The sequence below is a fragment of the Meriones unguiculatus genome, chromosome 3, assembly GCF_030254825.1.
Source record: "Meriones unguiculatus strain TT.TT164.6M chromosome 3, Bangor_MerUng_6.1, whole genome shotgun sequence".
Taxonomy (NCBI): domain Eukaryota; kingdom Metazoa; phylum Chordata; class Mammalia; order Rodentia; family Muridae; genus Meriones; species Meriones unguiculatus.
Genome location: NC_083351.1, coordinates 150,109,630 through 150,132,469, shown reverse-complemented (window position 1 = coordinate 150,132,469; position 22,840 = coordinate 150,109,630). Strand labels below are relative to the sequence as shown.

Genomic DNA, 22,840 nt, shown 5'->3' with positions numbered 1-22,840 from the left:
TGAACACCTGAGTTACAGGTTGTTCCTAAAGCTGAATGGGTGGACATCAGCAGTCCTGGTGAGAGATAGGTGAGAGCAGGCATTAAGTCTCAGTAGAATGTTGCCTGTTGTTCATCTGACCTACACGCTTTGTGAGAACTTGTCTGAAGGCCTCCTTGCAGTCTACACCCTGCCTTTCCTTCAAATGTGTCGGGTAATAATACCTCATTTCATACAAGCACTTTATCCAAGTTGGGAAGCCGTATATTACAGTGAAAGGTTTGCAGAAAGAGAGTTGGATTCAAATCTTAGCTCTACTGCTCCCTTCATGAGCAGCTTTGGGGTTGTAACTTAGGTTTTCCTAGTTTCAACTGCTCACTGTGAGTGGGAAGGATACAGCTTATTACAAATAATAGCCCCCAGCCACGATGGTAGCTCAGGCCTTTTATCCCAGCACTCAGAAGCTGAGGCAGGCAGACCTCTGAGTTTAAGGCCAGCCAGGTCTACAGAGTGAGGTCTGGGGCAACCAGGGCTACAAAGAGAAATCCTGTCTCAACAACAACAACAATAATAATAGGCCCCAACTAAATTCAAGAAAGGAATGTTTTTGTTCCTTTCTTTGTGCCAGTACTGTGGTATCCCTCAGAGGAGGCACAAGCTAACAATGACTTGTGCCAGGAGAAGTGTGAGGGGCCTCTGGTGTTCAAGAGAGAGGGAGGGTGGGACCGGGAGGAGATGATGAGGGGCCTACAGCCGGGATACAAAGTGAATAAATTATAATTAATAATAATAATGATTAAAAAAGAAAAATATGAAGAACTCAGGCACCACCAATGATTCCCTGGCCAGTGACTGACTATTAAGTAGGATGTCCCAGAGAATTTAAAACAAAAATAAAACAAAGCCCAAAAATGTTTTGATCTTTACACACACATGTTAATTCAGATTTTTTTAAAGTTTCCCATGTGATTTTAATATGTAACAAGTCTTTCTGTCTGTCTGTCTCTGTGGGGGGTATGCATCTCTGCTCTCTCTTCTTTACCCCACCTCTCTCTCTGTGTGTAGAGTTGAAGTAGAAAACTGTAGTTGAACAGGGACCTGGAGAAGGAAGCAGTTGAGTGAAAAATCGAGATGAGAATGTTGAATTTTATCCCAAGAAGTGGCTTGCATGAAGGAATCTAGCAGCACACAGCATACCTCAGAGAATGACAATAATGGCCTTCAGCAAGCGACCAGTTAGGCCAGGAAGGAAGGCCATTCTGTCTGCTGAAGGGTCACAAGGAAAGATGGCATCTCAGAACACTGTAATCCAGCAACCGTGTAGCAGGCAGACGGTCTCACCCACTGAATGGCTCTCAAGGTCCAGGGAGTGAGGGTTCCTCACTAGATTTTGTTTATTGCAGCGAATTCACAGGAGATTGCTCACTTTAACCGTGTTCTAAGGGTGTAACTGAGAACATTCCTGTTGTTGCAGAGCTCCCACCACTGTCCATCTCTAGAGAAGATGTCTACTACCTTAACAGAAGTCTGAACCTATTAAACAGTCTCTCCACCCTGCCCTCCCCTAGCTAGGCTGACCATTGCTCTGCCTCCGTCTCTCTGTATTTGACTCCCCAAGCTACAAATACCGATATAGTGAAATCACCAGTATTTGTCCTTTGGTGACTGGCCTGTTTCATTGGCATAAAGTCCTCACTAGAGTTTTTTTTTTTTTTTTTTTTTTTTTTTTTCTGGGACTCCACACATTGACTTATAACAACTCTAGGATAGCTTAGTTGTTTGGAAGTCTATGTTCTGACATTGTAACATGTGAACAGCTTAGATGTCCGGAGGCTCAAAGTAGTTTAGCATACCACCATATAAAAAGACCCAGCCAGACAAGGATCCCAGCACAGATGGGGGAAGGGGGACACAATCCCGCCACGAGCAGAAGAGATACTGACATTTAATAGCTGCTAGGGAAAAGAAGAGTCAGTTTTCTTTAATAATGATAGAGATTTGTCAAACATTGGGGCGGGTCCTACTTCCAAGATGAAGTGGGGAATACAACCTGAACTTAAATGAGAAAACAAGAAAGGGAAGAGGAGGATGGGAAGGGGGAGGAGAAGGAGAAGAAGGAGAAGGAGGAGGAGGAGAAGAAGACATCATCTCAAAATTGTGTAGGAAAGAACGGGAGGGTGAAGGTGGTGATAGGGAGGTATTGAGTATGTTTAAAACACCTTGTATAAAGTGTTCAAAGAATAAGAGTATTACATTCTTTCTCCCATTCTCTCTCTCTCTCTCTCTCTCACACACACATACACACACACTCACACATACTAGCAACATCTTCATTGTGTGTGAAAGGCTTGCTGAGTCTTCATGTCAATGGCTGCCATGTCCTTTGGTTCCCTCACACAAGGGCCATCTGCGGTTTCTGTCTTCTTATGCTCCACCCTTCTCACTCTACAGCATAGTGTTGGTAAAAGCATCAGTTTGCAGACACATATCCCAAGTCCTGTAATTGACAAATATATACTGTGGGCTTTGAGATAGATGCCTCTCGTTTTCAAGTAGGATAATAAACACACAGGAATCATTCTAAGATCATTTCAATCTACACTTACATTAAAGCTGTGCTGTAGCTTGGGTCTGTCATGTTCTCTAACGGCTCCTGTCAGAGGGTTAGTTTCCAGCTTGGTGCTGTTGGAAGGGGGTGGGAACCTTAAGACTTAGAATCTGATGGGGGATTGTCTTGTCACTGAGATCTAGCTTCCTCCTCTTTTCCACACCTTGACCATAAGGAAAAGAACTTTGCCCCTTCTCTCTAGGAGATGCTGCCTCAGATTATGGACTGAAATCTCCCAAACTGTGAACTAGATATACCCTTTCTCTTTATATGTTGTTTATGTCAGGTATTTTGTTGCAGTAACAGACTTTGACTAATACAAAGACAGCTTGCTTCATAATAGTTTTGTACTACAACAAATAGTCCAGTTACCTGGCTGATCCTATGGATATAGTTCTTTTTTCTCCAAAACGTCCTATGGATAGAAACCACTTGACATAATAGCTTTATTAAAAACGTCACATCTCATCAGTGATTTCATTTCCTGGAGCGACACTGGCTCTAAGTCTTTTTCTTCTCTTTCTTAAAATTTTATTCATTAAAAAATACTTCCTGAAGGACTAGAGAAATAGACTAGCAGTTAGGAGCCCTTATGACTTTTGCAGAGGACCCAGGTTCAATGCCCAACACCCACATGGTGGCTCACCACCATCTATAACTCCAATTCTAGGGGATCTAACACCCTCTTCTGACCTCCATTAGCACCAGGCATGCTTGTGGTACACACACATACATTCAAGCAGAACACTTGTACACACAAATATTTAAATAAAATTTAAAATACAAATATTTATTGAATGATTTAAATTTTTTTTTCTGAAAATCTGCTAGATATTATGTTGGTACCCAAAGGAAACAAGACAGATATGTGGTCTGTCCTTGTAACGTCTAATAAGCTTAATATTGGATTTTGATTGCCTTTGGGTTCAAATAATCATCTAGTGCTAAATTCACAGGATAATAAGAAAATCACGGCTTCCTAATCTTTTTTTTTTAGTTTTTGAAATGAAGGACAGGGTACTCAAGGGAGCTAGCCAGCTGGTTGCCTCGCTGAATCACTGGGTAGCGGGATTCTTATTGCCTGAGTCTGGCTTTGGATTTACAGTTCCAGAAGTTTCTGTGCCAGTAACCCACGCGATACATCCTGAAGCAGAGAAAAGGATAGGCTCATGTTAACGCAGGAGAGAATGGCGGATAAATCCACTTGTTGGTTTATTAATTTTAATGGGATATTTCTTTCCAGTCACTAAAATATTAATTTTTATCACCTAATGAGTCCTTCCAGTACTAGGCTGCTGGAGAGACTGAATTAGAGCATTGCTAAGTGAGGACAAGATTGAAGTGGACTTGTGTAAATGGTTTCGACAGCTTTCTTCTCCTGGCTGTGGGGACAAGTGGGATAAATTTAAGCCCTGCAGCTCAAGGCACCTCTGAGAGAAGTGATCCTGTTGGGACTGACTTTGCTGCTATTTACCACTAACTCTTCTGAATCCTCATTTCCGGTTAGGCTGTTCCTCTGCTGAGTGACACATTTCTCATCAGCTCTCATACTATCAAGGTCAAGTAGAAATGAGATCATACAGCCTTCCATTAGAAGTGGCATTATTTCTCATGTAATCTGGAATGACTTACAGTCTTTAATGGTCACTCCAGTCACTGGCCACTCTCAAGGGTTATTATAGACCGCTGGTTCACAGTGTTCTCTTGACATCCACTTATCTATCACTGCATCCAAAGAAAAAGTAGGGAGCTGAGGGTGGGGCTCAACAATAGAATTCTTACTTAGACACCATGGAGCCCTGGATTCCACCCCCAGCACTGAAAAGAAAAAAAGCATTACATTGCTTTAGAGCAGATTAATATCCATTAGTAACCTGTTTTTTTTTTTCCTTTATTTAATTAGGTTTCTAATTCCTTTATCAACTAAACCCATCTCTGCTGTATTGTTCTATGGACTGTATTCTAGAGAGGTGCCTGAAACTGAATTCACCTGGGAATTTAGCCTCAAGCAACCAGGGAAAATCTAGTTTTTAATCATGATGTGACCTCCGCAGGTTTATTTAAGGGATTATTATTTACCCTGTTTTTTACTCTTTTATTCCTTTCTCGGTAGCCACACTTAGCTCTGGTTGGATCTGTTTCCTTGGTTCTTTCTTCCTTTTCCCATGTGTCCACTCTAGAGAGCCAAAGTCTCATGGGACCCATTTGTGTTCTAGCCATCTCAGGATAAGGCTAGTCTTTGCATAGCTACGTGGAATGAAATTTCTTTTGCTCCTAGAGTTCTAACAGCAATTCTGGGCCCCGGACCATATTGTCTATTTGCTAGCCTGCCTACATGCAGATTAGAAATGCTCCATACTTCCTTTCCAAGAACCAGGTCTTTTGAGGTCACCCTTTTCATCATTATTGATGTTGCTTATATGGGGGAAATGAATATGCTGGCTAGGGGTGTTTTCACTTCCCATTGGAGACTTCTGGACATAATGTGTTTTTTTTTCTTTAAAAAAATTATATCTAGTAGATTTTAAATGGGCAAGATGCAGCTTTGATTATTACAATCTTGGGATTCAGAGGAACAAATGCTATGGAGTGGATTTTATGTCCTGGAAAGGGAGTAGATAACTATAATGAATTTTTAAGTTAGCAGTTTGTTTAGTCTCCAGAGGCCCTGGCAATGTGCTAAGGTTATGGGGGTAAAAAGTACCTGCAGAGAGGAATTTCTCAGTCAGAACCAACATTTAAAGTAGTAGTGTGTTAATGCTTAAAAAGAAACCCTGCATGCATTTTTCATCAGTTCCAGTGTTTGCAGCTGGACCTGATGAGCGAGATTGTGCCAACTCGCCATTTGCCAGCCTCCTAGCCTTCATTATTTATATGCTTCCCAGCTGAGCCCCTGGCACATTCTTAAATCAAAGACTTAGTTTTGCTAGAAGTTCAGCCTCATGCATGAATGGAGACGTGTCAAATATGGCCAAGCCCCATTTTATTGAGAAATAATTAGCCATTAAGCTTAAAATCAAGAGTGCATTCAGTGATTTTTTTCAGTTCTAGGGCTTGTTCCTTGAGAATAAAATCTCATGTGACCAGTGTTTGACTAACTATCCAGAGAAGGCAGACTTCTTTTTGCAGTGTCAAGTAAAGACATGCCATATAAAAGATGATAAAAACTCAAAAGCAAAGTGAAAAGTCCATAGATTTCCATGATCTTATCACAGAAATTTGAGTTTGAAAGACAAGCTAAGTATTCTGACAGTCTCCAACAAGAGGCTAACAAAGCCCTGACCTGAATTCAAATAGAGTTTGAATCAAATTTTATATGGAAATCCAACCTTCAAATTGATGATATTTGGAGAGGACCTTTGAGTGACAGTTAGATGGATCATGGGTGAGGGTTGGCATGATGAGATAAATAGCTTGAGAAGAAGAGGAAGAGAAACAGGAGGACGAACATTTCCCTCTGCCCTGTGCCATATAGCACAAAAACCCTCAGCAGATCCAGCCCCATGATGCTGGACTTCCCAGGCACTAGAACTGTAAAAAATAAACTTCTGTTTGTTGTAAATTACTTAGACCAGATATTCTATTATAGCAACACAAGATGGACTTAGACAACAGTCCTATTGACATAATAAAGCATAGTTTCCCAAGGACCAAGAAGGGATGTGGATTCATGCTCTCAGGCAGGCTGAAGAACCCCTGATTCCATGTTGGAAAGACTGTGTGGGGCCTCATGTGGCCTTGCCCAGGCCTTCCGTGACAGAGCAGCTTACTCATACTAGTGTCTGAACTATGGGTAGTTCTTGGTAACCAACTGATCGTTGTCATTGTTGTCATCGTTGTCAGGGTTTCTCTATGTGCAGCCCTGGCCGTCCTGGAACTCCCTCTGTAGACCAGCCTGGCCTTGAACTCACAGAGGTCTGCCTCCTGATTGTGGAATAAAAGGCATGCTCCACCATCGCCTGCCTGGCATGACCAATTGACTTATCCTTAGGGATCTCCCTCCTTATCCAGCCCTAAGGTGTTATTTACTTGTGTTCGGAAACACACTCACTCAGCTTTTCCACTCCTTCTTCTCACTCAGGTCTGCTTGAAGTTGCCTCTGGGCCGCGTCAGTTCCACACTGGGGGATTTTAATCTTATGTGGAATGGGGTGGGCTTCTCCCCGCCCTCCAGTCCCATGGTTGAGTCTTCTGCATTAGTTACTTTTTTATTGCTAAGATAAAAATACCCGAAAAAGGGAACTGAAGAAAGGACAGGTTTAGTTTGGCTCATAGTCTCTTGGGGGTTGGTGCTGTTGAAATTAAAAAAATAAATGAGTGTTGGGCTATATCATGTTTTTTATTTGCCCTGAGATTGTCATGGCAGTATTATTTAACTGGCTATACACTGTCTCAATAACCTCACCATCCATCTCCCAGCCCCCATCCAATGCCATCCATCGACAATAGTCCTCATCTGGTCTACCTTCCATAACCCCATCGTACTTGCTTATATTCTTCATTTGGGCCTTTCACGACATTATTGGACTCCTCTCTCTCAGCCCATGTTTGTTTTTTTTTTTTTCTCCACACTAATCCATCGTGGAATCTTCCTCCCCCCTCTCTTTCCTCTTTTTACCCCTGTATAAAAAGAACTTTTATTTGTCTGGCTCAGTTGTCTCTGAGGCTTATGCTTCCTTCTGCTAACCTTGGCCTAGTCCTGGAAGCCTCTAGCCTCCATTCTATCTAATCTAAGCGTAGAATGTTTTCATCCTCTGAGACTTACTTCTTAATAAGCTCACCTTTGCCTGTTCTTAGTGAGCTCTGGGCTGGCTGGTTCAACTCAGCTGTTCTGGCTCAAACTCCTCTGCCAGTTTATTTATTCAATCTGGCTCCTCTCTTGGCTCCAAATTGCTCTGTTTGGCTTCATACTAATTCCAGCAATGTGCTCTAATCTCGGCTTGTTCTCATTCTCTGGCTTGTTCTGCCTTCAACCTCTCTCTGCATAACTCTCCCGGCAAAACTGCCTCTTCTTCCTCTCATTGCCTCTCAAGTAGCTTCCCGTTCCTCTACCTTCTAGCGAGAGTTGGGCCTATCCTATTCTGTCAAGTCTTGCTCTGATTTGTCAGTTTCTGACACTCAACTAGACATCACTTTCAAACATGGTGCTTCCTTCTACAAACTAACTTTTCCTTCATTGTTTGGGATTAAACCACTATGCCTGAACCTAAGCTTTTCTTTACCTGAAACTTGCTTTACACCAGGCTGGCCTTGAACTCGGAGATCTGCTTGCCTCAGTCTCCTGTATTAAAGGCAGGATCATCCAGGCCTAGAAGGTCTTCGGATGTGCTCTGTTGCCAGAATAACCATGCTCTGCATTAACATTCCCCCACACATCTGTCTTTGTTGCATATATCTTGTATATACCTTGCTCTACTTACTTTAAATTTGATTGGTTAATAGAAGATGCTGACACTTGTGACCTGGCAGAAGAGAGGGAGGCAGAGTTTAGGTCCCCAGGCTGGGGGTCAGGAGACCACAAGGCAGGGAGAAGAGAGGGGAGAAGGAACAGCAGATGGACTAAGAGGATGTGGCCTGCTGGACCAGAAATGACAACTTATTGGCAAGTAACTTGTATTGTGTAGGAGAGAGATAGCTAAATAGCTTAGAGAGGTGAAATCTGTCCAGCTTATCAGCAATGTATATATCGGGTCAAGATGAGTCACTTCTTTCCGGCTAGTTTTCCACATGCTTCATTGGAGTGCTGTAGATTAAATAAATAAAATAAGACAAAAATTTATCATTGTTCTATTTTTGGATACCTTAGAACGGTGCCCACCAATGCATAGTCACTAAGCTTTTGTTGACTGAATAAATGATGAAATGTATAGTGCAGATAAAAATGACTGAAACGGGCGTATAAATCCCATGTTTGCATCTGTCTCTGGATCCTTCACTTATCCTGCTCGGCAGCCAGCCCTCTGTCAGAAGGCAGCAGCGTCGCGGGCGTGCACACACGCGAGTCCTTCAGGAGGCGATTCGTTTTTAGGTTTCATAACCTAAATGCACGCGGTAGCTAATACATCTTCCGCATCTTTGTGCACTTGCCGTACAGATGGTTCGTGTACTCACCACAACGGATTTCAAGTCACTTACATTTAGCATTCTCTCTGAACGAGTACATGAGTTGACTAGACTCTAAGACAAGAAATAGACGCCATAAGAATATTCACCGAGCAGCATGAAAGTGGCCCAGTTTATTTTTATTCCACTTGAGAGCCCATTTATGCTTGTGCTTCCTTTTCACATCATGAACTTTTTTTTAAAAAGCAGAATGAAGGCTGAGGGAGAGGAAATAAGACGAAACACAGACCGCTTTCTGCCAGTAGGGAGTCTGTAATCCAAGAAGAGAGACCACAAAAACGTAGGCCCCGCTTAGTGAGCATGCGCTGTATAAAGTTGCTCCTTCCGGAGACGCCCAGGGAATGAGAACAGTCGGTAAGGAGCTGCATGCGTCTACGGCTACTGGGCCGTCGAGGTGAAGTCGAGGCGTGGTTCGTCAAGGTGAACAGCACCTTGAGTGAGAGCCTCACCCACGAGCAAGGCCTGTTGATCATAGAGTTGCAGGCTCAGGTCACAGGCTTAAAGGCATGTTAAGAAACAGGAACCCGGCCCTCTCAAGCACCTTTTGCTAAGAATAACCATTCCATGATACACTATATCAATTCCAGGTGAGAAATGAGTAAAAAAAAAAAAATTAGCCATTGTTGTTGTAGGCAAAAGTGACTCCTGCGTGATGGCTGAGCAGCTGGAGCTCTGGCATTTCCTGTCCTCTCCAAGGACGATCAAGAAGCTCTCGGTGGGGATTTTTGCTCTTGCGGTTTTGGAGTCTGGGTCTCGTGGCCCCACGATTTCCTGCAGAGAGACCGAAGCTGTGGAGACATGATGGGAGGAACGTAGTAGGTTAGGTAAGGGGCGGAACTTAGCTTCGGCACTTAGAATTGCTCCTAATTGGCTCTGCAGCTTTGGACACGTTCCGGACGCTGTGTCAGAGCGTGCTTGGCTCCGAGTCACGAAACCAGTTTCCAGCTCCTGCAGCCGTGACACTTTAACATCTGACCTACAGGCTTGCGCTGGGCGCACCTAGTTCCAGCCCGTTCCGCGGTACGCTCAGCTCACCTTGCATCAGCCTCCTGCCTCAGCCTTTCCCATCCTTTGGAGGACTATCACTCCCAGGAGCAAGCTTTGCCCATGCAGGCTAACTACCTCAGAGTTTGCAGCCCTAGTTGCCTCCTTTACTAGACTCTCACCTTCACCACCATGGCGCATCTGCCTCCATGATCCCTGAGCCTGGTACTGATGTCCAGAGACAGCTCGAATAGTCTCCAGACTGTGGGACCTAGTCAATTTCACCAAAGCTAAAGCTGTTTATCATCTGGCCCACCAGCTCCTCCTCTGGACCTAAAGTCAAAAGCCCTCCTGCCCTCTGCCCCATCCCTCTGCGTTATGGCCGATTCTGGTACTTTGGGGCACAGTCCCTCTTCTCAGGAGCCATCCTTCCATCACAACATGTGAAAACCAGTTTAAAAATCCTGTAATATGGCCTCTCTGTTCCTCAGATTTTCTGTTACTACACTGTATTGTAAACACCCTTAGGAACTGGTCTCTCGTAAGCCTGCTATGGTGGGGACTCAGAGATATGAGAACTAGGAACTATGGGGACAAGTGTCTTATGTCGCAAGGCTGCTTAGCTTTGCTTTGCTGGGAAGATATTTCCCCCCCTGTTTTTTGAAGAGCAGCTGCCTGAGCTGTCTTGGGGTTTGTCGTCAGCATTGTCCTCAAATGACACCATGACTGACAAGATCATTAATTCTTGAATCCGTATCTTGCTGACATTGGTTTTTCTCCAGCCATAGTCTAGATTCCCATGAGGAGAAGAAATCTGGAAAGCTCAGTCCCGCTTTGAACTTTTTACTTACTCCGCTGAGCAGTTTAGGCAGAGGACAGGGCCAACGTGGCTTCGGAACACAGAGCATGGAAATGAGAAGCGCAGAGGAGAATTGACCACCGTCCCTGACCTGGGTCATTTCTCAGTAGTAATTAAAAAATAGAAAAGATGTTCTTTTGAAGGAATTGTGTAAGCATTGTGAATTATTTGGGTCCAAACCACAACTTTGTTTGGTCAAGTAGCCATTTACTGAGGAGCAAAGAGTAAAATTGAAATCTAGACTCGTGTTACACCCAGTCTCCTAGAAGGAGTAACAAATTGATGACTTCTGAAAGTCCAGAGCAAATTCAGATGAAGCCACACCTACCGCTAGTACTGAGTGCGTGGAAAGCTGAGTCTTGGAAAGTACTTCACGGCTAAGAACAGCTTCAAGTTTCTCGCCACCAAGTGTGAGTCAGCCACGGGGGTGGAGTGGGGTGGGGTGCTGGAGAGATGGCTCAGTGGCTAAGAGCACTTGATTGCTCTTCTAGAGGTCCTGAGTTCAACTCCCACATGGTGGCTCACAACTGTCTATACTGAGGTCTGACTGCCTCTTCTGGTGTGCGTGAGGACAGAGCACTCATATACACGAATAAATAAATCTTAAGAAACTATCAGGTAAAATCAATTTTTAAAAGGTGTTGAGTCGGCTGTGGGTTTCTGTTTGTTGAAGGTATTTTTCTTACCAATGCATAATACATTTTAAAATGTTTTAATGCATTTGTCGATGTGTGACTTTTCTTCTTCAGTCTGTTGAGATGATGAATTACATTAATTGGTTTTCTTTTTTTAATTTTTTTATGTACATTGGTGTTTTGTCTGCATGTGTAAGGGGGTCGGGTCCCCTGGAGCAGGAGTTATAGACAGTTGTGGGCTGCCATGTAGGTGCTGGGAATTGAACCTAGCTCCTGTTGGAAGATCAGGAAATGCTCTTAACTGCTGAGCCATCTCTCCAGCCCCCATTAACTGGTTTTCAAAGGTTGACCCTTATTTGCATACCTGGGATAGTGTGCCGGGCTTTTACACAATGTGGCTTAATTTGCTCATATTTGTTTAGGATCTCTGCTCGTGAGTGAAATTAGTCTGCAGTTTCACTTTTCTGGCATTTTGGGTTGCTTTAGCCAAATATTATGATGTGTTTATTTCTCACAACTCCGGAGTATATGGAGCCTAGGATCAAGTTGGCAGCATCTTCACCACCTGCCGATCGCCTTTTCCTGGCTCATATGTGGTACCCTGTTGTTCTGAAGTGAAGAGTAGGAAATCATCTTTCATAAGGATCCTAGTCTCATCCAAGTGGCTCTGCCTTCACGACCCTACTTGCTCGACAGAGGTCTGTCCTTAAACTTGTGACAGTGGGAATAGCTTCCAGTAGTTAAACTTCGGGAGACACAAACATTCAGAGCAAAGCACAGTTCTTCTTGTGCTGTTGTTATCTCATCTCTGTATTAGGGTAATGCTGGCTTCATAAATGAAACTAGAAACTACTGTTGTCCATGGAACCCAGTGCTCCAGGGCTCTTCCCCGTGACACCAGAATCTGCAGGTACCCATGTCCCTCATGTAGAATGACACAGTTCTTCCCTACAGCCTTTATAAATCCTCTCCAGTGCTCTAGGTCACTCCCAGATTACTTATCCATACTCAGTACAATGACCACTGTACAGTAAACAATACGTAATAGCATGCAAAGAGTCATTATACTGAATTGTATAAGAGATACCAGTAAGTCAGAGGAGCCTCTGTGTTCGGGACCGTGAACTCTCCTCACGTGTGTTTGATCAGAGATTGGTTGAATCTGCAGATGTACGAACTAGGAATATAGAGACTGGGGTTACTTCCTTCAGCTCAAAACGTGAGTGTTTTTTTTTTTTTTTTTTCCTTAAACGCTTTCTAGAATTCACCTATCTGAACCTGCTGTGTGCGTGCATGCGTGTGTGTGCGTGTTTGGAAGGTTATTGACAACTGATTTAGTTTGAACCTGCTTACAGACTTGGGTTTATTCTAGTTTGGTATGCCTTCTTGAGTGAATTCTCAGAACTATGTGTTTAAGGTTCCTCTCATCTATTGAATTTGTGGATATTGGGCAGAGTAGATTAAAGGTGTCTGCTGCTAAGTGTGAAGGCCCGAGTTCAGTTCCTCAGACCCACAGGTAGAGAGAACCAACACCCACAAATTCTCCTTGGACTTTCACATGCATGTTGTGCTACATGCAAATGAACACACATGTGTGCACACATATACAAACGTATTTTTGATAATATTCCTTTATTATCCTTTTATGGCCATGGGGATCTCTAGGTTCACCTTATTTCTGGCTTGTTGTTGGTAATTAATCCACCAGATGGTGCTCTGAAACCAAATTGACTTCAGTCCTTAATTTGAAAGATTATGTCACCAGGGATGATATTCAACTTATTAACTATTATCGAACTGGGAAAGGGTATAAGACCAATTAACCTTTATTTGAAATATGTATGTCCTTTAATTATGTCAATTATGTTCATTAGAAAGACGTCAGGATGAAAATAATTACACTGACTTTGCTTTTCTTAGACGGTATGTAAAACCAAGAGGATCTCCGTGGCTGTTGGTACAAAGACCATCTGTATTTACAGTCCTCCTTCCAAATCCTTGGGGCCTCAGCTGGTCCCCGTCAGAGCCCACAGCCCGATGTGTGTTGGATGAAGCCCTGGGATGCTATGACCAGTTCAGGGGACGTGTTAGTTACTTGCTTGAATTTATCTGACAGGAAGCCGTTTAAAAGAAGAATAATTTACCTCAGCTTACAGTTCCAGGGATACAGTCCCTCATGGCAGGGATGGCATGGAGGCAGGAGCATGAAAGGTCAGAAAGGAGATAGAAAGAAAGAAAGAAAGAAAGGAAGGAAGGAAGGAAGGAAGGAAGGAAGGAAGGAAGGAAGAGAGAGAGGAAGGAGGGAGAAAAAGAAAGGGGGAAAGGAGGGAGAGAGGAGACTGTCACCAGCCACCTCCCATTTATTCAGTCTAGGCTTCCAGCCCTCGGGATAGTGTTGTCCACATTTGGGTGGTTTTCCTCACCTTAGTTACCCTAATCTAGAAGCTCCCTCATGTATGATCTATCCAGAGGTCTGTGTCCTGTGTGGTTCTAAATCCGGTCAAGTTGACCAGTTTCAAGATGACCTGGTTTCATCAAACACCCCTGGCTCCGCTCCATTCTCTCCTGTAATGGTAACTGCTTTTGGCTCAACTTCCTCCTCAATGGGTCCCTCTGAGGCTGTGGAGCTGTGGTCAGCCTGTTCACCCAGCATGCTGCTTTCTTCTTGCCTTCCTTGAAAGAGTATTCATAGAGAGATGTGACCATTTCCCACTCTATCCACCAGAAGAGAACAGAAGGAGAAACACCCTAGGCACTGGGTTCTGAAAGATTTGGTAGTAAACGAATCGTAATTATAACACTATTAGGAGGTGTGGCTTTGTCGAAGAAGGTGTGGCCTTCAAGTTGGAGGAAGTGTGCTTTGAGGTTTCAGAAGCTCAAGCCAGGCCTGCAGATACAGAGGTAGAACTCTCATCTCCTTCTCCAACGTCACAACTGCCTGTGTGCCACCATGCTTCCCACCCTGACGACAATGGACTAAACCTGTAAGCCAGCCCCAATTAAATGTTTCCTTTATAAGAGTCGCGGCGGTCATGGCATCTCTTCACAGCAATAGAACACTGCCTAAGACAGTGAGCTAAAATAAATCCTTTACCCTTAAGTTGCTTTTGTCAGTATATTTATCATAGCAGCAGAGGGGAAAAAAACCTAAGACGGTTAATTTTTCATTGTTTATAACAGAATACCCAGGGCAGGCTAAATAAAAAAAGTTTACATCTAAAGATTGAGTCTAAGATCAGAGAGTCCCATTGGTTCAGGTGAGGACCTGGTGGCAGTTGGCATCACATCATAATGGAAACACATTTATTGGAGCAAAATCCATCCCTGAGGGAAAAACCAGAGGGATACTCAATAGCCAGGCTCAGGCTATTACCTCTCATGCTTGAGCTCACTCCCAAAAGCCAACTCACTTCTAAAGTGCATGCATGTAATCACCTAAGGACTTCCCATGATGCTCTACCAGTGAGAGATTCCATCACCTCCCACATTGCCATAATAGAGACCTGTAGTGAGAATGCTGGTTTCTTGGAAAAACAGTTATGTTTATGTGGATATATTTTGTCTTAATCCCAGGTGTGGGATTATGGAGCTGCTTCACATTGTCCACAGCAGGTAACTGTAATGTGTCTCATGCTCTGGCAGGGGTGTGATTTTGCCAGCTGCAGAAAGTTTAATTCTGGGATCTGTTGAGAAGGTACAAATGTGAGAGCACTGAGATGGCCTGTGGCAGCTGCTGGCTCCCGCTGCTGGTCCCTACTGTTGTTAGGCCTTGCTGCTGTGTTTGCTGTTGCTGGATTGCTGGATTGCTGGATTGCTGGATTGCTAGATATTCTGAAGAAAAAGATAGGATTTGCCCCTAGGAACCTGACAACCCTGATGAGGAATTAGTAGTTTAAAGAGCTCTATATGCCCTCTCCCTTCTAACCTACCTAGTGTTGGGGGGTTGGAAAGGATTGGGGTAGAGAAGGATGGTAGATATAAGAATCCAAATAAAATAGCTAAAAAAATTCATCTACAGAGACGGAGCTTCAAATACAAGGCAAAACAGAGCGTAAATGACCTCATTCATATACATACAGCTACATATAACCCTATGTGTTATGCTACCAGGCCAACTACCTGATGTGGCTTTCAGTCCCCATCAGTGGCCAGTTGCTCTTCTCAAATGGTTGCAATCCCTACAGCATGTCCGCTGCTTATACCTATCACAATCCTTACCCACAGAGATCCCCATTCTTGCTTTAGTTAGCCACCCTCTACGCCCAGATAATTGCCCATTTATCTGAATTGTTTTTACTCTCTGAACTTGCATAAATCACAAATGGTTTTGTGTGTGTGTGTGTGTGTGTGTGTGTGTGTGTGAGGAATTGAGACTCTTGTTAAAATTTTGCCTCATTTTTCATAGAAAAATCGATGTTCTGAGTAATAACCACATTTTAATAGAAACTTTGCCAGTGTTTCATTCTATCAGCGATGGAAATGGCCTTGAAAATCTGTGGCCCTGTGATAGTTGTGGACACAGAAATGTAGGTATCAGCATTTGGTTAGGTTTGGGGTTCTGAGAAACTGATTTGTAGTGTCTATTCTATTTACAAAGTGGAACTCTGCTCTCAAAAGTAGCTATAGCTATTTGACTGATAGAACAAAATGGTCATAGTCTCAGTGGTCCTGATGCTACAGTGTGCACGGAAGTCAGAACAAAATGCTTCAGTTAACCAAAGCCATTGATTTTTTTAATTGCTTTCAAAAATCAAAACAACAACAGCAGCAAAGCACTCACAGAACACAACAGTTTTTAAAAATAGGGAAGTTCATTTTATTTGAAATTTTGCTTGATTAGAACCTTGGGAACCAAGGTGAAGGCTTAGTGCTGAAGGAAATTTTAAGAATTTAGTCTTGCGGTTAGGGAGATGGCTCAGCTATTTGCTGCACAAGTAAGAAGACCTGAGTTTGGATGCTGAGAATCCTCATAAATGCCAGATGGGTGAAGCAATGCACATGTAATTCCAGCCTTGGAAGGTGGAGGACAGGGGAAGTCCCTGGAGGAAGCTGGCTTATCTGTCTAGCGATGCCAATGAGCTTTGGGTTTGATTGAAAGATTCTGCCTCAAAATAAGATGGAAGCGTGATTGAAGAAGATCCCAACATTAACCTCAAACCTCCACACACAGACGCACACATGGACACGTATCACACAACACACATACCTACATTCATGCAAACACACACATACACACCTGGACATCCCACACAAAAACACATGGAAAGAGTTGGGGGGGTGGGAGCCAGTCTTCAAAGGTTATACACTGGACGATCTGCCAGTGAGTCATGAAGGGCACGTCAGTGGACACCCACGAATAGAACTGTGGGAAGGTTGGGCTGCTAGAGAGCAGCACTGAAGTTTCTGGACAGTGATAGAATGGTCCTACTTTACACGTGTCAAAGGTAAACCTCACAAAGCTGTAGACGAAAACAGCAATATAAAGGCACAAAAAAAAAAAAAAGGAAAGGAAGAAGAAAGCTACAATGGTTTCATGACGTTTTTGTTTTGCGATGTTGGGAACCAAACCTAGGCAAGCATTGCACCACTGGCCACATCCCCACCCCTATGCTTCCTTTAGTGTTAGATTCTCTTCTCACTCCTGTAGGCCACTTTCTCCCAGGCTCCTACGCTCCTTTATGATACACTGTGCCCCACTTTTCTTCTTTCCGATTGTTTCTCTTCCTTGCACATAACGCTATTTCTTTCTATTCCCCCCAAAAAAAATCAGAATCCAGGCCAGTATTTTCTATTTATAGTTCCCAGCCTGGTCACTACTCTGTGTGTATATATACATATATCTGTAGAGAGGGTGACGTTTAAGTGTCTAAATTATGTCTTTGTCTAGCAAAAAGATGCCTGGATTTAGAAAACACAGCTACAAGGAATCAAGGCATTTCTAGATCATCCCCACATCCCCAGATGCCTCACACTTTAGAAGGATTCTTCAAGAAGCATCTGAGAAAGCAATATGAAATACGACCATGGTTCTATAACATCAGCCATGGTAAAAACGTGAAAACACAAAGGTATACTCACAGTTAGTTATTTTCTTATCTAAATGTACTGTATGATACAATTCTTATTCCAGCAGAGTGGCATGTGGGCAGGCCTGTGGGACATTTTCTTAATTAATGATCAGCTCACCATGAGTGGTGTCACCCCTGGCCAGTGGTCCTGGTGGTATAAAAAAGTAATGTGAGCAAACTATGAGGAGCAACCCAGTAAACACCCCTTCATAGTCTCCACGTCAGTTCCTGTCTCCAAGTTCCTGTCCTACTTTAAGTCCCTGCCTTGGCTTCTCTCAACGATGGACTGTGATTACAGAGTTCGGACTACCTTCTCCACAAGCTGTTTTGGATTTGGTCTTTATCATGACAATAGAAACGAATTAGGACTCTTGCCCTAATCTCCTTCCATAAGGTTTTCTTGGACTCATGGGGCATGCACAGAACACTGGGCAGAGTCTTGGGTGCATTGCCTGCTTAATTTGTGACCATTCCTTCATCCATTCAACCTTTAATCATTTTTATGATAGAACCTTCTGTTTCCCCAAAGGCAATTGATTCAAAGGAAATATTTTCAAGAAAACATATGTTGATTCAAAGGAAATATTTTCAGAGAAAAGTATGATAATTTACTTCTTAGAGCCTCATAATTGCATACCCTAAGAATTCCTGAGAAATGAACACATTTGTATTCCTCCATATAATACACTAATCCAGCAATCACCTTCACATATGATCCATGCCAACATCAACACAGAAACATTGTTCATTGATTGATTGATTGATTTGATTTCTACCAAATTTCATGTTTGTAATTTTCAGACAGGAAGTAAATGGGTTCAGCTATAGTTTTGTTCTATTTAATTTGGGACATGTCAAGTTGACTGTCATGTCACCTGCTTGAATGTCTCAAAAGAAGGACCCAGGGAACAAAAATGCTGACTGCTGACTTCCTCTCCTGCTTTCCCCTCCTTCCTTCTCTTCCTCATCCTCTTTCCTCTTCTCCTTCTTCTTCTTCTTCTTCTTCTTCTTCTTCTTCTTCTTCTTCTTCTTCTTCTTCTTCTTCTTCTTCTTCTTCTTCTTCTTTTTCTTCTTCTTCTTCTTCTTCTTTTTCTTCTTCTTCTTCTTCTTTTTCTTCTTCCTCATCCTTTCTTCCTCCTCCTCCTCCTCCTCCTCCTCCTCCTCCTCCTCCTCCTCCTCCTTCTTCTTCTTCTATCTCCAAAGTGATGTACTAAATTTCTCTAGCAGGTGTTTTTCAAACAATTTGATTATTATTTCCTATTATTACTCAGGTTGGGGCTACCTTAAGTCCTTCAGTTAACTGCTGTTTCAATCAGCTCGTGATTGCCTACTTTGTATCTGTACATTTGAGACCTGTGAGGTGTAAATAAGGATTAAGAGCTGAGAAACTGGAACCTGTCCTCAAAGAGAAAAGAAAAATAATGAAAGATATAAATGCATTTATTATATTTAAATTGCTGTATCACATAACATAACGTACATTTATACATTATATATAATTTTTATATAAACATTACATATAATTATATTTTTGTTTTTAGAAAATTGCCCACATAAGAAAGGGTATTAAATAAGTTTTCATTTAACCATTAGCTTAACAAGTTTTCATTGTTACAGTTATGGGGTTTGTGGGTAAAGTGGAGAAATCAATTTTATGTCTAGAAATCTTCTCTTGCATATGGTTTCACACCCCATGATTTCTGTTACTGTGCATTAAAATATTAAATGGAAAATTCCAGAAATAAGCAGAGAGACTATGTTTGCATGGCTTTTATTACAGTATATCATATCTATTTTGATGCTAGCTATTATTAATTTCTTTTTGTGACTAATTTGTAAACTTTATCATAAGCAAGTATAAGGAAATAGCATAGAATCTACAGGATGTGATACTGTTCTCAGTTTCATGGTTTCTGTGGAGAAATGTGGACTACTCTGTATTCTATAACTAGGAACAGTTCTTTGGAGGTAGACACATGCACGACTATGCAGGAGAGTCTTGAAGGCTGGATTTATTATAAGGAGGCTGGTCACGTCATAGGCCATCTCTCACAGAGGAAGCTACTATCAAGACAAACTAATGAGACAAAGTGCTGGTACCTCCTAGAGACCCAGGGAGGAAAATCTTCATGTCCATGGAATAGGAGATTCCATTCTGATACAGAAGGTGACGCTATAGGGATTGTCCCAAGGCTGGCAAAGTAGGATTTGTATTCAGCTGGGCATGTAAGAGAATTTTAGGCCGGAGAAACCTCTGAATTACTTCAAGAAGTGCCATGGTAAGGGTGATCCCTGATAAAAGACATGCTGGAAAATAGGACAAAGTGGTAGGAGCCAACATCCCTGGGGTTGGATCTACAGGAAATTCTCCCGGACAAAAGGGTTGACCCTTTTCCAGAAGAGCTAATGGTGCAATCAGCAAGTCTGAGGAGACAGAACAAATTCCAATCTAGCATTTCCCTAAATGCCAAGGATTCCAGGGATGAGCTGGGGCATTGGTTGGAAACACATCTGGGGTCCCTGCCCCAGATCTGCAACAAGATGTTCAGAAGAGGCGCCAGAAATTTTTATGCAGCCCTTCGTGATGACACTTGCAGCTGGGTAAGTATGGGAAAGACCATTTTCATCAACCTCCCCTGCCATCAAGTTCTCTCACACAAGTCAGAACAAGGTTGGAGTGGGTACTTCTGGGACCCTAAGAGGAGTGTAAGAAACACATCAGGAAGGGATCCTAGAAGCAGGATGCAGCTTTAAGAACTGGAGCTGTCAGAGTTCAGATGGAGGAATCAGTGTTCCAGGGACTGGATTCAGAACTATTGCTCGGGAGGAAACCAGAGGAAATTCCAGGAGCCACAGTATCGGTCAAAGCTCACCAACATGGGGGATTAGTAACAAGACTCCCTCAATCCCGTGACTCTCTGAGTGAAAATGCAGAATTTCGGTTTGTGTGTGGTTACCCTCTTGCTGGAGGTGGGAGCCAGGGCATGAAGCTGCAGCCTTGTGATGTGACGTGATATGATGTGTGTGTGTGTGTGTGTGTGTGTGTGTGTGTGTGTGGTTTCACGATCTCTGTTTTTTATTTGTTTGCTTGCTTCTTTTGCTTTATCCTTCTTTGCTTTTTATTTGTCTGTTTTCTTGAAAGAGAAAGAGGGTATAGAGTTGGAAGGGTTGGGGAGGGGAAGGTCTTGGAGAAAATTAGAAGGGAAAAACAGGATCAGAAACAGTATAATGTATAAAAATGACTTTATTTTTAATAAAAAAGTAAAAAAAAATTTAAAAAATAACCAAATGACTCATAAAATACAAAAGAGGAGAAGGATGAAGAAAAGGAAGAGGAGGGGGAGGAAAAGGAGGAGGAGAAGAAGAAAAGTTGGCAAGTGACATCTCTCTTGAGAAAAGTGTCATCACTGAATGGCAGCCATTAGGACAAAAGAGAAAATACTGGAGACTCAAAAATTCACCAAGGAATCGGGTGCAGTGGTGCAAGTCTTTATTTCCAGCACTCAGGGAGGCAGAATCAGGCAGATCTCTATGAATTTGAGGCCAGCTTGGTCTACAAAGTGAGTCCAGGGCAGCCAAGGCTACACAAGAGAAATGATCTCCCTTCCCCCATCCCCCAAAAAAGAATTCACCAAGGACAGTAGATCAAGCGACCTTAGTTATTTCAGGTTTTACTTTGTATAAAAGGATCTGTGTCCCTGAAGCTCAACCCTTGGTCCAGCAGGTTTGTGGAAGGGTGATTGTGTGCTAGCACTCTCCAAGAAGATGGACTCTCAAGAGCGGTAGACCCTTTCCACAGGAGAGCCTTAGTCCCCCTCAGCATGGGACACGGCCCAAGAGGTGGTTATCACTCTTGGCTGACGCTAGAGTAGGCAGGTGGATTAGAGTTAAGAAGCTGAACAGTAGGTTCTATTGAGTCAGGAGTGGAGCCTGACTACGGAACTGAGGCATTTGACTTTGATCACAGAAAGAACAATGGGAGGGGCAGCCACTTGGGAGAAATTTAAAAGATTGCCAGAGTATCTTTCTAAATTCTAATAAATGTGTTCCTCTCTCTTGGCAGGAATCTCGAGTACTTCTCTCCATGCTCCAAAGACAAAGACAGACTTTCTGCGTTACTGTTCCTCATGAAGATGCTTCAGGGTACACTGTCATGTTTTGTACTTTATGGTCCTCTTTTATAATCAATTAATAAATATTAAAATTTAGGACATGAACTGGGAGGCTTGGCTTGCTTTAACCTTTCAGAATCTTCTCTGCCTGTTGCCCCCCCCTTAACTATTGCTCCTAAGAAAATCTGTATTGTTCAAGGTTTTCTAGAAGAACAGAAGTGATAGAATGAATATGTGTGTGTGTGTGAATCACCATTGAATGAATATATATGTATTATATATATATACTGTATAATATGTATACATATTATATTATATATACATATTATACAGAGTCTAATATGTATATTATACGGTGTATATATATAATATATATATATAATGTATATATATATGGGGATTTATTAGAGTGGCTTGACTATCTACCAATGGAAAGTCCAAGAATCCAGTAGCTTTTCGGTCCACAAGGCTGGATGTCTTAGCCAGCTTTTGAGTGATCTGATGCCCCCAGATCACTACCTTGTTTCTGCCTCAGTCTCAGAGGCAGGCTCTAACGGACTTGCTAATAAGAGTGAGGGCAAACAGGCAGAGAGCAGCAGCTTCCTTCTTCTGCATCCTTTATGTAGGCTGCCACCAGAAGGTGTGGCCCAGATTAAAGGTGGCTCTTACCACCTCAAACAAATAGAAATCAAAGGTGGTTCTTCCTACTTCAAATGATTTAGTCAAGAAAAACCCCTCACAGGTGCACACAGCTACTTGGAGTTCAGCTAATTACAGATGTAGGTGAGTTGACGGCCAAGAAGAGCCATCACAGCACGTCTGAAATCACCATGAAACCTTTCCTGACTCTTCTGGCTGTGTGGTTTCTGCAGTCTTTGAGCTCTGCGCCACCTTTGTACGTCCTCTGTGCCCCTCCCGGGTGGTCTTCTTACTCTTCAAAACGTCTGATTTCCTTCTTTGTAAGAGTTATTAGACAATAACATATCCTCAATTATCTGGCATTTTCATTAAAGAGAATTTTTCCAAACACTCTGAATATCCTGATAGCTCTCCCCTTTTCAAGTTCTGTGAGCTTCTCTATCAGCACAGGAAGGCCATTCCTGGAACTATGCTGGGGAGACAGAGGGTCGGTTTATTAATTAATTTATTTATTTATTTATTTATTTTTCAGAAAACTACCATCCCCCACTTAGGTGTACTTGATACATCATTGCTGACCAAATGAACCCCTGGTAAATGTTCATCAAGTCCCAGCTGCCTCTGTGAAAGAGATGCTGGATAATGGGTAGCACGTAAGATGAAGAGATAATCTTTACTTTCCGAATAATGTGGGAGCAGCTGGTGGTACCTTCTGACCATCATTTGTGACTTGGTGCAGAGTGTGGGTGGGGTGTTATAGCTACCCAAATATGTGAGACTGTAGGTTTTCACCATGGCAACACAAAAAGCCACAGATGCCCCCAGATCACTACC

General features: G+C 42.7%; 1 long non-coding RNA gene across 1 annotated transcript; it reads left to right on the top strand.

Annotated features, from left to right (window-relative positions):
* The first annotated feature begins 10,689 nt into the window (after positions 1-10,689).
* Positions 10,690-22,597, top strand: LOC132652810 (uncharacterized). Its single transcript, XR_009590367.1, has 3 exons — positions 10,690-10,962; positions 21,319-21,398; positions 22,539-22,597. It is a non-coding gene; the product is annotated as an uncharacterized LOC132652810 (long non-coding RNA).
* The last annotated feature ends 243 nt before the right edge of the window (positions 22,598-22,840 follow it).